Source organism: Motacilla alba, chromosome 5, assembly GCF_015832195.1.
Source record: "Motacilla alba alba isolate MOTALB_02 chromosome 5, Motacilla_alba_V1.0_pri, whole genome shotgun sequence".
Classification (NCBI taxonomy): domain Eukaryota; kingdom Metazoa; phylum Chordata; class Aves; order Passeriformes; family Motacillidae; genus Motacilla; species Motacilla alba.
Genome location: NC_052020.1, coordinates 40,327,557 through 40,341,806, shown reverse-complemented (window position 1 = coordinate 40,341,806; position 14,250 = coordinate 40,327,557). Strand labels below are relative to the sequence as shown.

Genomic DNA, 14,250 nt, shown 5'->3' with positions numbered 1-14,250 from the left:
ACACCCTAATACCATTAGATCCCTGATCCAAGCTGGGTTGCTGCATGCTGTTCAGAGTCCCCAGAGTAACCCCTGCACTTGCAATTAATTAATGACGATACATGCAGATGAGAACAACTCCCAGCCCCCGCTGCCTATGTGACTGAGGGGCATGGCAGCAGCCAGACCTAGAGATGGGCTTGAACTTTCCTGCAAAGGGTATCTTTGGGTTCCTTACTGCCTGCCAGCTCCAAGACCACAGCATGTGCCCCCATGCACAGCCCACTTTGCAGAGGCAGCTCCCTCAGGCACTGAAGACCAAGGAAGATACCTTTCAGCAAGGCTGCAACTGTGGTGGGATGTCAGGCAATTAAAGGCAGATTGCTTCTCCTGCCACCCAGGTTACAGTGCTCACACAGAGGATTTTAAGGTCTTTGTGAAGAAAAGTGCCAACTTCACTGGGAAAACCACTCCCTTGTGGAAACCTGTACAGAAACCAGGAGTAGCTGTGCCTTGGCCAGGGCCTAGATTGAAGCTGTCACCATGAGTCACAGGCATCTTTCACAATGCCACAAGGTGCCAGGTGCACTTTGGTTCCTGGAGATGGGGAAAAAGACAGGATGGAAATAGGGACAAGGCAGCTCTTTCTTCCCCAAGTCCCTTCCACTGTTTGGGGAGCAGGGAGCTGTGGGAGGCTTATCTGATGCCTTTTATAAAGCCACCTGCTGCAGAGACTGTTAGCCATGGGAGCAGCCAGCTCAGCTGGAGCCATCACCCGAGGGAACTCCACCTGAGGGCAGAGGGAAGGAGGCTGGCAAGGAGAGGAGTTGGGTTGTGCAGGAAAGGGATGCAGACTGGGAAGCCCAGCATCACACTGTTTGGGCCAGGCAGTTCTGGTGGCTTTGCACCCCACTGTCCAGCCTGGCCAGGACAGCATGACACACCTGGGAAGGGCAGTGAGCTCACTGCCGAGTTGGTGGAGAAAGCAGGCACATTTCAAGCCTTTGTGCAGTTGCTCTCAGCTACTGAGCTCCAGCCAGCCCTCCTCATGGCTGATGCCCATCAGCCTGCTGCGCAGTGGGGAGTGAGCACACATGGTGTGCTACCAAGGGCCTAGCACTCATGCTGCTGGGCACAGCTCTGCTCCATTCCAGTCTGCTGCTGCCTGACAGCGATCTGGGAGCACCCTTCCACCAAGCACCCTCATCACACAGCTTCCTAGAGGCCAACGGGCAGTGCTACGGTTATCCTGTTGATCCCCTTCTCCTGAGTCCAAACGCGCACCTTCCTCCACACTGCTCTGTGGGGTGCTCTCGTGCCTGGGCCTCTCCACCGTTCACCCCTCCCCATCTTCAAGAAGTCACAACATCCTCCACAGCTGACTCTGCTGCAGAAGCAAAGAAACACTCCTGCCCTGCCAAGCTCCCCTCTCTGCAAGCACAGAAGCTTCTTCCTGAGAGCAGTGTATTATAACACTACACACACACACATACACACACACACACAAAATATGATTTTAGAGCATCTAAAATCTAGAGCAGAGCTAAGATTTCTATTGGCTGTGCTTGGTGCCAAGAGCAGAGTAAGTTTTGGATTGTAGCAGGAGCCCATAAGCGTGACCACTGGCTTTGCATATGCCTAAGCATAATCCTGGCCTTGACAAGGCTTTCCTCCCACCTCTGCCCAGCTTCTGAGCAGATTTGGGTGACACCATGTGACTGGGATGAATCACTGCCCTGGGAGCATGGGAGCTGGCAGCAGTGGGTTGCACAAGTGGGGATGGCCCTAGCAGCTGCTGTGCCAGTCACATCCAGCCATGCTCATTGCATCCAACTGTGCCAGAGGGATTAGCACTCAGCACACTGGTTTGAGTCAATAGTGCATCAAAGGGAAGGGAAAGCTTTTGATGGTGTACACCATTCAAGGGAATGCTGGAGAAGTGGAGGGAGCAGGTAGTCACTCTCCTCTGGTCGCTGGGGCACTCATGCAGTTGTCTCTGCAGCCCACATAGCTTTTGGGGGAGATGAGAGGAAAGCAGCTGCTGCAGCCAGGAAGGAAGGCAGTTCTCCCAGGCACATGTAGAGCTGCAGACATGTGGCTCTGCAAAGCATGACTGTTTCAACCTCCTTCCAGTGTGACAGGTGCTCTTGTATGGCGACAAGACTTGTCCCCATAACTTGCATCTTCCCCAGGAATCCCCCTTGCCCACAACATCTAAGCACAGCTACAATCAGGTACCTGCTGCAGGGCACAGCAGAGCCAAGCAAAGCAGAGCAGGCAGCCCATCACACCCACCAGCATGCTCTCATCTCCTCCACAGAAAGGATCTGGGGAGTCAAATATGGCCCTGAAGCACCAGAGGTAAGAAGGAAATCATAAGACTTTTGGGACAAGAACTGGGGTTCATGATCCCCCCCACAATTCACACCTATCACAGGCAGGTGGCTCAGCACAGGGGATGAATGGGACACAGATGCTCAGCAAACAGACTTTGTTGTGCCAGGGCTGCAGGCTGGCACCGCCTGCACCCACTGTGCTGCTGTCCTGCCCTGTTCTGCCTATACCCACTGGCCAGCAGCTGCCCACACCAGCGCAAGGGGTGTTGGGAGTGACCGACGTGATGGAGAAAAACACAAGAAATGTTTTTTTTTCCCCTTCAGGCAGAGAAGGAAGTGTCACATCTGGACATGTACAGCAGCCAGGCTGGGAAAGGGACAAGGCATTGGGAGAAGAGAAGCCGTGGGCTGGGAGGCACAGCATCGCCCAGAGGATGTGAGACAGATGGCAGATTTGGCAGCGGGGTGGTCACAGAGCGGCCTGCAAGCTTTTTCCGCTGCAAGAGCACACAACACAACACTGTGTGGGGGCTGCCAGCCCAGCCTGGCAGCTTTGCTGGGGGGCAGGGGGGGCTGCATCCTTTCAAACAGCCTGCATCCAAAAAGCACCATCACCGATGCTTCATGGGCAATTCAGCCTTGGAAAAAGGAAGGCAGAGAGATTGTCCCTGGCTTCTCTTCACAAGCCTACCTTCCCTGCACACAGGGCCACACAGGCAGCTCAGGGAAGGGCTGGCAGCCCCAGTGCTGATTTGTCCACTCTGCCAGCAGTACAGAGTCCTCAGGTAGCTACCCCCTGCCCTCCACATAAACACTGCTACCCCCTGCCCTCCACATAAACGCTGCTCACATGGACCACAAAAGAATGGCAAATTAAACATGAGGCACTGCAGAAGATGGCTGCAAAACAAACCTCCCCAAGTTCATGCCTCCTTGTCCTTCCAGGGTGGTTTGGGTACAGCAGAGCCTGCACTAGGAATACAGCTGGCTGAAGAGATTTGGGGACCCAGTGTCAGCAGGATGGTATCTTTCTCTATGATCCCCCTACTCTGCAGGGATCAGTATCCCAGCAAGAACCACTGCAAGCCTCTACACAGCCCAGCAGCTGTTGAGGCCCTGTCACAATTAGGAATCAGACAGGCTCTGTGTCCATTTTGGAAGAGGTTTTTGGGGATGCAGCATTGAAATTGAGGTGTTTGTGGAATGGCTGGGTATCCTGGCCCAGTCCCAGACAAGGCTCCTGCTTTATGCCTGGCTTTGTATATGCTGCTCTCCCTTCCTGCATCCCCATGCAGCATATTCCAACTTGCCACCATGTACTGTGGCTCTGCACTGAGCACCCTAAGAACCTGATCCCACATTTGGCCTTTGCAGTACCAGCAAGGTATTTACTAAATGAGTGAAGATCTCCACCTTCTCATAAACTATGTGAGTGACCTAAGGGACAGTTTGTTTGATGCTCACTGTGATTCATAGCTGCTGTCCATGCTCTGGGAAGCATCTCCCCACCTGGAAACACCTCCAGCCAGTTTGGGAAAATCCAAGGTGTGAATGCATGAGACCTCAGCACAGCTGCCACCTCCCTGGGGCAACCCGCAGTTCCAATAAAGCACGAACACATCCTGCAGCGAAATATCCCTCTGCTCCACTATTGCCAGCAGCACACCTGCACTCACTAGAGACAAAAATCTGTAAAACCACAGATGCTATGGAGGTTCTGGCTCATTCCAACATCCTTGTGCCAACCACAGCTCTGGGAGGGTGAGCAGAGCTCTGAACAGGCAGCCCAGAGCGGTGGGCACCGACATTTCAGTGAAGCTGAATCCCACACCGTTGCTCTTTCCCTGAGGATACACTAATACCTGCAGGACACACTGGTCTCCAAATACTGCCCAGCTGCTTTCCATGCTTCTGGCAGCACAGTTCTGTCACAGGGCACGTGGATGTCATGCTGGGGGAGGGGACCAAGAAGTAACAAAAGCCAGGTATGAGGAGCCACAGGAGAACACTGGAAAGCCTCCTTCTAATGCTCACCATGTCACAGAGGGACCCAGTGCAAAATGAGCAGCAAGACCAGACTGAACCTGAGATCTCCAACAGTGCTGCTGCTGCTGCTGCTTTGCAGATCACCAGGCTGGCCACACACAGGACATGGCCACAAAACCCAGCTACCCAGCTTAGCTCTGTTCAATCAGGGGGGAGATACCTGCTGAAACAAACACTCTCCATGCTTTCTGCCTCTCAGACAAGGTGAGCTCTGAGGAACAGAGAGCTTTCCTCAGCGTCTTCAGGGAGCACACCAGCCTGCAGCACTGAGAGCAGGACTGGAGCCAAGAGTCAGCAGGGTCCCATCAAATGGCTGTGCAGCTCTTCTCCTGCCCCAGGGGGTGGAAAGGACACAGCACTGGCATGGAGGACTCCCAAGGGCAGCTGGGGAGGCAGATGGATACCAAGTATTGCTCCCAGCTTGGACTTTTAAGGCTACATGTGTACAGAAATGCATGTTGCCTCCAGGATATTTTCTGTAAAAAATATCCCTATTAAAAAACAAAACCAAAACAGTCAAACATCACCAAACCCCAAACAAACAAACACAAACAAACAAACAAAAACCCAAAACAAAAAACACCCCCAAAAAGAAAAAAAAAAAAACAAGGTCCAAAGAAATGTGGAGTGATATCTCTTTTCAACTAAAAAAATCTGCAACATGCCTTTCAGGAGGGCTGGAAATTCACCTTCCCATAATGGAGGGAATGAAACCCCTCAAGTTTAACTCTGTGCAGGGACTGTCCAAAGAAACAGCTGGTCCTTCAGACTTAGCTGCCAGGACAAAGGAATCCTGAAACCTGGAGCAGACATAAAGCTATAGTCATCCAAGTGCATGTATGTACCAAGATAAGACTAAGGACATGGTCATAGTTTCTCTGAGTTACTAAAGTTTTCCACAGCTAGCTTTTTCCAGCCCAATATGTAGGATATCAGAGGACTGTTTTTGCAAAGCCATCCATCCTCTGACTCCTGAAATGACTGAACAAAACATGAAAGTCTCTAAAATGCATAATTCTCAGGAGGTTGCACAGCCACTTCCACAATTATTATTAATATTCCCTTTGTTTGGTGTTTGTTTTTAAAGAAGGAAGAAATTGATAAAATTTTATGGAAGAAAACATAAGAAACTAAAAACTTGGATAAAAGAAAATTAAGCTTGATGAAATCTTCCCAACAGAAAAATCAAGTGAAACTGCTTGATGAGAAGATTAGCAGCAGTAATATGAAAGGAAAAAGCAATAAAGAGGACTTGGAACCAGAACAAATAAAAGAATTATGACTCTTGGAAACATACACCTGACTGAAAAGTAATCAGATTTTGTCTGAACTAAAAACTTTTTAAATTAAAAAGACAGCCAATTTAAAACTTGAAGTTCTTAAAACCCACATGATAAGACCTCAAATCCCTTTTATCAGTGAAAAATAAGTCACTAGAAATTCATGCAGTATGTCCTTGCTGTCAGATCTGCACAGTGGCTGAGAACCTAGCGCAAAAGCCTGATGAACTGCAAAAGTGGCTCTGACAGCTGCAACCTATCTTGAAAGTAGAGGGGAAAAATGTTTCCATTAACTTAGTACACGGATTAGTTTAGTAAAATATCTGAAAAATTACTGCAGGTTCATGCAGGAAAGCCCGGTTCCCTTTCAAAGCCTAATGAAGATGAACTGTGAGAGGATAATCTCTACTAGTACTGAATTCTTAAATGTCAAAAATAATCAGATTATATCACTGGCTATATTTTGCATCTCCTACAATAAAATTTTGTTCCTATGATACAGTATTATAATAATACAATATAGTATAGCAGCATAGCATTGTTAAATTCATTACAGATATAAATAATGTCTTCATAAACTTATTCTCTTTTCTTTTGTGGACTCATACATTTTAAGCAGTTTTATTTAACCACGTAGCAACCACCTTTTAAATGCTCACATTCTGCATTTTCAATTGGACTGCATTTTCCATTGAAATACAGCTGGACTAAATTTATAATAAATAATTAAGTGATATCTAGTAAGAAGTGCATCACTCACCATTTTGTAACGCAAGAAATATAGACATTAAGTGTCTAAAAAAACATATGTTAGCTACAAACCCACTCACTTAAGCACAGTGCAGCCTCCTGCTCAGCCCTAAGCATCACATCATGCTCATCAGTGAGAATCATCTTGTCCTTAGGAAAAGAGCAGAAGTCTACAAACACAGTGAGATTAAAAACAGGTACTTAGGTTGTGGCTCTCTGATCATTAACTTAGTCCTGACTTTAATTCATCCACCCTATTCAGCAGCAGGTCAAGAGCCAAACAAGGCACAGACCAAGTTTGCTCTGAAGTCTATAAAGTTTGGTTCATTGTTCTGTCTTCTTTGCCATTATCTTTCCACATAGTTCTGCCCTCCCTGAGAAAAGCAGCCCAGAAACACAATGAACAGTGCATGTCTTCAGCCTGGAGCCTGCAAGCCCATGTCTTCAGCCTGGAGCCTGCAAGCCCTGGCAGTCTCCTAGTCTTGTAGAAACCTCCAGAATGCTGCTGTCCCAATGCTGACTGGGATCCAAGCTGCACAGGTGCCTGTGGTCCATGGCCAGTCACTTTTCATGCCTCAGGAGTCCACCCCCCAGCTTGCCAGCCCTCACATGATCTCAGCACCTCAGCCTGTGCCATTTCCCTGGTGTGTCATCTTAGTGTGGACCACCTGGCTGCATGGGTTAAGAGGATTCCTCTGACAGGGTCACCTTGGCTTGGCCAATGCAGAGGGGCCCAGACCTTGGCCCAGGACACCACAGGCTCGCTAGGGGCAACAGCTGGGAGCCACTCCCCAGCTACATTTTCAAAGCTGTTGTTTGCCATAACTCCTGCACCCCCAGCTTCTCTGAATTTTCGTTTCCCCTTGCCCATCCAACACAGCATGTTAAGGGGCTCATTGTCTCAATCTCCATCACCTCCTGCCCCATCTGTCTCCTATCACCAACTCCCAGCTAATAACAAAGTGTTTTCCAGTGAAGCAGGGCCAGAGCACTTTCCTATCTCTGTTCGAGGAACTCAAAATTACATGACGACATGTTTTTCCACCTCTCACAAGCTGCCTTTTAGCACTTGGGGGTGCAGTGGAGCTTGTCTTTGTTCAATCCTGCCTTCCTCTCTGTTCACCCACAAATCTGCCGATGACAAGACACAAGACTGGTGCTGGGGAGGGGGGAATCAGGTCACCCAAAGTTTTCACTCAGCTCCCACTGAACAGGAGCACTGAAGCTCCCTGCTCTGGTACTCCATTTTAAAAACATCTTTATTTAAGATCAAACTATGACTGCAAGGAGGCCCTCCTTGGTCAAAATGGTAACCCCAGCTTCTCATAGGGACTCTGCTTGGAACTAAACAACTGATTCCAGTGTTGAAATGCTTCTATACAATGGTGTTAATGCTCCTCAGAGACTGGACATTATGTTAGGTGAGGGTGACATAGGGACAAGGGCAGCAGGCTGGGAGAGGTAAGTCTGTGCCTCTCACCAAGCTACTCTGCAGAGACCCAGGGGGACTTGCCCTTTCTCACCCATTAACCAGCAACAATAGTGCCCCGGGTGATGGGAAGGGCTGTGCACAGCTCTCTCTCTGTCCCATTGTTGCAATAATAGCTTGAGCAAACTGCTGACATCGTCCACACCTAATACCAAGGTGTGATCACAGCCTAATTACTAGTCTCAGACACATTTGAAGCAGTAACTTCAACCAAGCTTTGAAAGGATATTTAGGCACCTTAAAGTGCAGGTAGATGCCAAGTGGGATCTTTTAAAGCTCTAAGTTCTCTTGTGACAGCTGGTTAGGGACTGAATGCGTTCAACCATAGCTGAAGGAAATTAGGACTGGAGCTGTTTCTCCTGAAATAATCTCAAAGCAAACCTGCTTTTGTTCTGAGCACAGTGCATCAGCAATTCAACATTTTCTTCGATCTTAGGGCTAAGTACACAAAATACATTTACAGCAACTAAGAAACAGGAGTGACAACAGTAGAAGTAGGCTTTGGTGTTTGTAGGACTCATGGAGGAGTCAGCCTTTGCACAGCACACTGATGTTTGCCAAGGAGTTTAGGTGATTGATTAGTTTAATATCAATTGAATTCACTTGTGGGTGTTAAAAACATTTCTCCATCTTCTTTGTGTTTTTGGAAAGCTCTCGAAGTCTCTTTAGAGTATTTCCTGCAAGGAATATTTTAAAGCAGAGACACTGATCCTTTTACAACTGTGCAGATGCAGGCTCTGAAGCTGTGCTGAAATCTGCCTTATGTTCCCATGGACCAGAAGGCTCTGCATGGAAAGAGGACAGTATTTATGTGCAAGGGCCTACACACACCCCTGATCAGCATCCCCAGCAGGCACCGCTATTTTGGTCCTGCACAGGACCACCCTATGCTTACCACTGTCAGCAGCCACCAAACCAGAGATGGAAGAGTTAACCTCAGGGAAAGCTCTGAAGAGGAGAGTCATTACAGAGCAATTCAAATGTTATCATAAAATAAAATTTAAAAATAAAATTTAAAAAATTTAAAAGGAGCTGAAAGGCATTGGAAAGCAGCTTCAGGAGCCAGGATCGAGCCATGGGAAGAAGGCAGAGGTTTAAGCTCACAGGGAAGCCAGAAAAGCCCATATGTGCTATGGACTCAGAGGCTGCAGGGGTGCTGGTGGCCTCTCTGCTTTTATTTATTACTTATTTGTTTGCCAGTGGCTCCTCGCCAGGACACTTTTGACAAATCCTTCCTGAAGGAGCTGCTTCTGCTTCCCTCTCCATCTGTTGCCCACCCTTGACCAGCACTTTTCAGGGCAGCAGGGAAGGCAGTGAGGCCAAGGCTCTGGTCTGGTATCAGAGTCAGTCTTTCTGCTTCCTATTTTTCCCACTTTCTCCCCTCTCCTCACTGAATAAATACACTGCAAACCACTAAAACAGCACCTTTTCTCCCAAATAGCATATTTTGCTGCCTCTCTTCTGTTCAGACAGGCAGCCTGACCAGTTCTACAAAATTTTAATCTCCACATGGGGCAAAGTGCTTTCTCATACCCTGTTTCCCCACCCAGTTTTCCCTTCACACCCTGCTCCCCCATGAACTCTCTGAAAGGGGAAAAGGCTGGCATTTATCTCAGTCCTGGAGAGGTGGCTAAACAGTTAAAAGGAAAAAGATGTTCATGCAGAAATAACATGTGTCAGCCAGACAAAGGTCTCTCTCTCTCATTCTCCTGGAAAACACTCCTTCTGTTCAGGAGGTTTCTGAATAGCAAACCCACTGTACTGCTAGTGAGAATGGGGAAGCAAGCAAGGGAGAAGGTAGGGCCTTCATCCATGGACAAATCTGGATGAAGCTGAAAACTGGGGGAGAGCATTGGCCAGAGCATTAGAGTGCCCTGAGCTACCAGCCCTCTCAAAATCATCAGTATAGCAAAACTGGAGGGAGAAATGGGGAGAGGTTCTTCCTCCTCTCCCCTGCCAGCACAAAGCATATCTAACACCCTAAGGTGTAGCTCCCAGAAGGAGAATGCTGTGGCCAGGATGACGTGGGGACGAATACAAGCCATGACATGACACAGCGGTGGGGTGACAAATTTTATCTCCCATCACAGGCCAGTGGTGTAAGTCAGTACACTGGGAGAGGGATAGTGAGGGGCTGGGGTTCGCTCCCTGCTTCTGCCACCAACTTGTTCCCGCAGCCCAGGGAAGCCCCTGTGCCTTGCTGGGCCTCAGCCACCAATCGGGCTGGCAGACACAAGCATTAGTTACAAACGCTTTGGTACATGGTTCAACATAAAGGCGGGCAAACAGCGTCTAAACAGAGCCAAGTACCCAGAAATCTCCCACAACACCGACCCAAACCCGTCCGCGCCTCCCGGACCCGCAGAACGGCCCTGGCGCGCTGTCTCAGGGCTGCCCGAGGAGATGATGCTGGCTTACCCGCCCAGCGAGCATCCCCCGCCGCAGCCGCACCCGGCGGGCGCAGCTCGGCGTGGGCAGGCCCGGGTCAGTCCCACGCACGCTTCCCGCCCACCCCAAGCACCGCACCGCCGGGTCGTGCCCCCGCGTCCGTCCTGCACCCCGGGCGCGCCCCAGTCCCACTCGCTGGAGCCCCGCTGCCCGCCGAGCCCCGCAGCCCGCACCGCGGCTGCCGTCCTGCGCCGCCTCCCGCCCCGCACTGACCTGCTGGGGGTCCCGGCCGGCCCCGCTGGCTCCGGGCCCTGCGCCCGCCGCCTCCCTCCTCCCCTCACCGCGGTCGCCTCGGGCTGCCCGGCAGCGGCCCGGGCCCGGCACCGGCAGGGGAAGGGACCGGGGCCGCCGCCGCCCCGCCCCCCGCCCGCCCCGCTGCGGCGGAGAGGCCGCGGTCCGCGGGCTGCGGTGCTCGGGCTGCTCCCCCCGCCTCGCCGTGCCGGGCCCGGGCCTGCGCCGCCAGAGCTCCGGCAGCCGCGCGGGGAGCCGCAGCCGCCTCCCGGCCCCAGACGGGGTCGGGCAGCCCCCGCCGCTCTGCCTACCGTGCGCCCCGAGGCATCCGGGCGGGGAGGAGGGGGCGAGGCGGCGGCCCCGGCGCTCGGAGCGGGGAGCGGGCGGGGAGCTGCCGGCAGAACGCCTGGGTGCGGGGTCTGCGCGTCTCAGGCTATTTCTGGGTGTGAGGCTGTGCCCGCCGCATCCGCCGCCCCGAGCAGCTTCCGCGGCGCTCGGCTCCTCGGGATGCTGCCCGGCGTGTGCCCCGGGGCGAGCGGAACGGGCCTCAGGGACCGCCAGCCACGGCACCGGGGCACACGGGGGTCAGCCCCACAGTGACGGGGGCAGGTGGGTGGGTACATTTGAGACCTCAACACCGTTTGCAAAACCTCTCCCCTTGATGAAGCATTGCTCAGATGCTTGGCAGAGGTGGCAGCAGGGCTGGTAGGTAAGAAACTTCCTAGGGGTCGTGTTCCTGCATAGGGTCTCTGCCTTCATCGGGAATGACCGGCAGGAGAGAGAGGAACCCGACCCACCAAGTGTAAAGGGACACTAAGAACCTTGTTTTCCATGAGCATCCCAGCCTGCTTCCCATTTCTCCAATCTGTCAGAATGCAGGCAGTGCACTCTGTGCTGGAGAAACCACCCGCAGCACCCTCAGGGCTGCAGTATTGGGTGTCTTGCACGGCCAGAACTGTTCCCAAGTGATGGTCAGAGACACATCTGCAAGTGGGCTACCAGGGAACAGTCATGAGAATGTTACTGAAGAGAAGTCTCATTGACATGCCAAGTGCTTCATTGCTTCCACCTTGTATGGGGGACCTGGGGGTCCTACATCTATGACTTCTCCAGATGCTGAGTAAATAGTGCTGTTCTGCAGCATCCTCTGAAGGATTGTTTTGGCTCATTTCATCTGTTTTGGGCTGAAGAAGCACAGTCCAGTGGTTAAACTCCAGCCATTTAAGTAAAGGATCTTCCAGTCTCACAAGCGCAGCTATGAAAATCCCCAGGAGAAGCTTCAGGAAATTGCCATAATATAACAGCTGCCAGCAAAGAATCTTTGCTCATACTGCTAGTGGAAATGGCTGGCACAGCTCACACACCATGAGGAACCAAGGGGTGAAAGCCGGGTGTCCCCTATAGTGGCTTTCTTTTCTTAGGCTCCCCAAGGCTGAGGTAGCACTCGGCTGACTTCTGTTATGCTGAGAACAGGTTGGCTACAACATGATGTCTTTTGATAAAACTCAGTAAATTAGTCTCATATAAATGAGACCTTTATCTCCAACCAGGAGCTACCACAGCCCAATCAACACATGCCTAAAATTTTAGGGAACAACTGAATAAAAAAAAAATCCAAATCTCTTTCACTGATATCTTCTTTAGCTATATGTATGAGGAGCAGAAGCCACACAGCTTGCCCTCTCACTCCAGATAAGCCAGTGCCAGTTCTACAGCATCACCGAGGGTTGGAGACCGTGACTGCTGCCATGCATCAGGAGACACTGTCTACCTCAGGAGAGAGCAGAGACCACTGTGCCAGCTTAGTAATGGGAGCTTGTGGGAGAAAAAGAATCCATGGGGATTTTCTGGAATGCCTCATGACTGTGTGGTCCCCAATATTTGATCCCTTACTTCTGAGCAATGAAGAAGCGTGGTTTCTCTGACTTACTGAACAGGAAGCCAACATGTTTGATCACTTAAATTGGCAAACACTGCTGGGAAATGTTGACTTCTGAGCAGATCTGGCAACCTTACTGCTGGTGAGCTGCCCCAGTCCCAAAGGAACACCCTCTGCCCTTCCTTTGGCCTGCCAAGACATCAGGGATCACATAAAGCTGGACAAACCTTGCCTGTGTGTAAGTCATTCCCTGGAGATACCTGTTTCTTCCTCCCTCTGGCCCAGACTGTGCCTAGCTGGAATAGAATAGAATAGAATTATAAACAAAAAAAGGAAATACAGAGCAGCTCCAAAAGGGAGAAAAACACCTTCATTTTCTGTTATATACTGGGCCTCAGTGGCCATGATTTTGGTCCAAGAAGAGCCTTACAGGTGTGGTCTCACAAGAGCTTATGGTTTTTAAGTCCTCCACATGCCTGAGAACCATGAGTGGTGTGTGGCTCAGCTCCACCTGTGTGTGTGAAGGAGCACAATACCTCCTTCCTGCATCACTTATAACTGCAGCAGTGTGGGAGAGATGTGGAGCTGCAGCCAGAGGCAGCAGGAAGATGAGGCACAGGAAGCTGTTGGGCAGCTGGGACTCTAGCACTGCATCCTGCTTTATGAATCTCCCTATTGTAATTCCTCTTTTCCATCGTTTACGGCTTTAATATTTATGCTGAATTTCTCCAGGCAGACTGAGGGACTCAGGCTGAATTTATCTTTTTCGAGCAAGATGGTGTGACTGTTCCTTAGAATGACATTTGTAGAAAAAGGCTATTGTGTCTATGTTTTTTTAAAAAAGCTGTTGGTTTACCCTTCGGCAGCACCAGTATCTCTGAGCTTCAGAATTAAAGACTGGCAAAGGTGTGGCCTTCAGCTGGAGATGTGCCTTTGAATACCCCTACGGAGCTGATGCTTGTGAAACTGGAAAACTGCAATTTGCCCAGACCGGTGGCAAACTTGAAAGGTCAGGCAATGAAAACATCCTTTAGTCCTTGATCCCTGCACCTGGAGCCAGCTAGACCATGTTTGTGTCCCAGGCTGACAGCCCAGCTTGGCATGCACATGGCTCTGCCAGGATATCCCCATGCCGGCTGCTCCCCACCAGGATGAGTGGGCCAGCTAGAGTGTGGTGAGCACAGCCTGCCAGCCCGTGGCAAATGGTTGCCTGTAGGCAGACATCGAAGAGAGCCCTGAGCTCCCTGGTGCAGGGGTGGGAGCCAGTGCAGGGCTCCATGGGGCTCTGCAGTGTGGGCAGGCCTGGATACAGAACCTGAGAGATGAGGCTTGAAATGGGCAAAAGCATAAAATGACATAGCACAATCCTGCCTGTGGGCCCTGACTTTCTTATCTACAAACTGCTTCTAGGAGAGAATTACTTATTTCCTTGGAGGGCTGATAGAATCATTACATTATTTTCATGCTGCAAAAGCAGGAATTAATTTCTTCTCATCCCTTGACAAGTGGGAGATTACCCCCTGGGAAGAGATGGAAGCTCACACCTGCAGAGGTCGGAGCTACGCTCTCCCCATGGCGCTGGTTGGATTCCTCCGGCACGGCACCGCAGCCTTGGGCCCCGTGCCGCCTGCAGTCCCGGCCGTGGGCGCCCGGCATTCCTTGGGCCCGGACTCCGGGGCACCGGGCGGACGCCCGGAGCCCAGGCCGTTCGACACGGTGTAAGGGGCTGGCGAAGCCCGGGCCCCGGGCGGGGCTGTCTCCCCCCAGACCTGCCGGCCTTTCCTGGCGCTGCCCGCCTCCTTCCCGGAATAT

General features: G+C 51.2%; 1 protein-coding gene across 3 annotated transcripts in view; it reads right to left on the bottom strand.

Moving 5' to 3' along the window:
- Positions 1 to 14,250, bottom strand: part of TMEM63C (transmembrane protein 63C) — a 35,923-nt gene that overhangs the window by 21,188 nt on the left and 485 nt on the right. Inside the window, exon 1 of one of the 3 annotated variants that reach the window (XM_038139138.1) lies at positions 10,871 to 11,111. The exons of 1 other annotated variant lie outside the window; for it this stretch is intronic. The gene's annotated coding sequence lies outside the window, so the exon portion shown is untranslated. Of the gene's footprint in view, positions 1 to 10,541; positions 10,844 to 10,870; positions 11,112 to 14,250 lie in introns of those variants that run through there. One more of the 3 variants, XM_038139137.1, reaches the window with a different exon arrangement.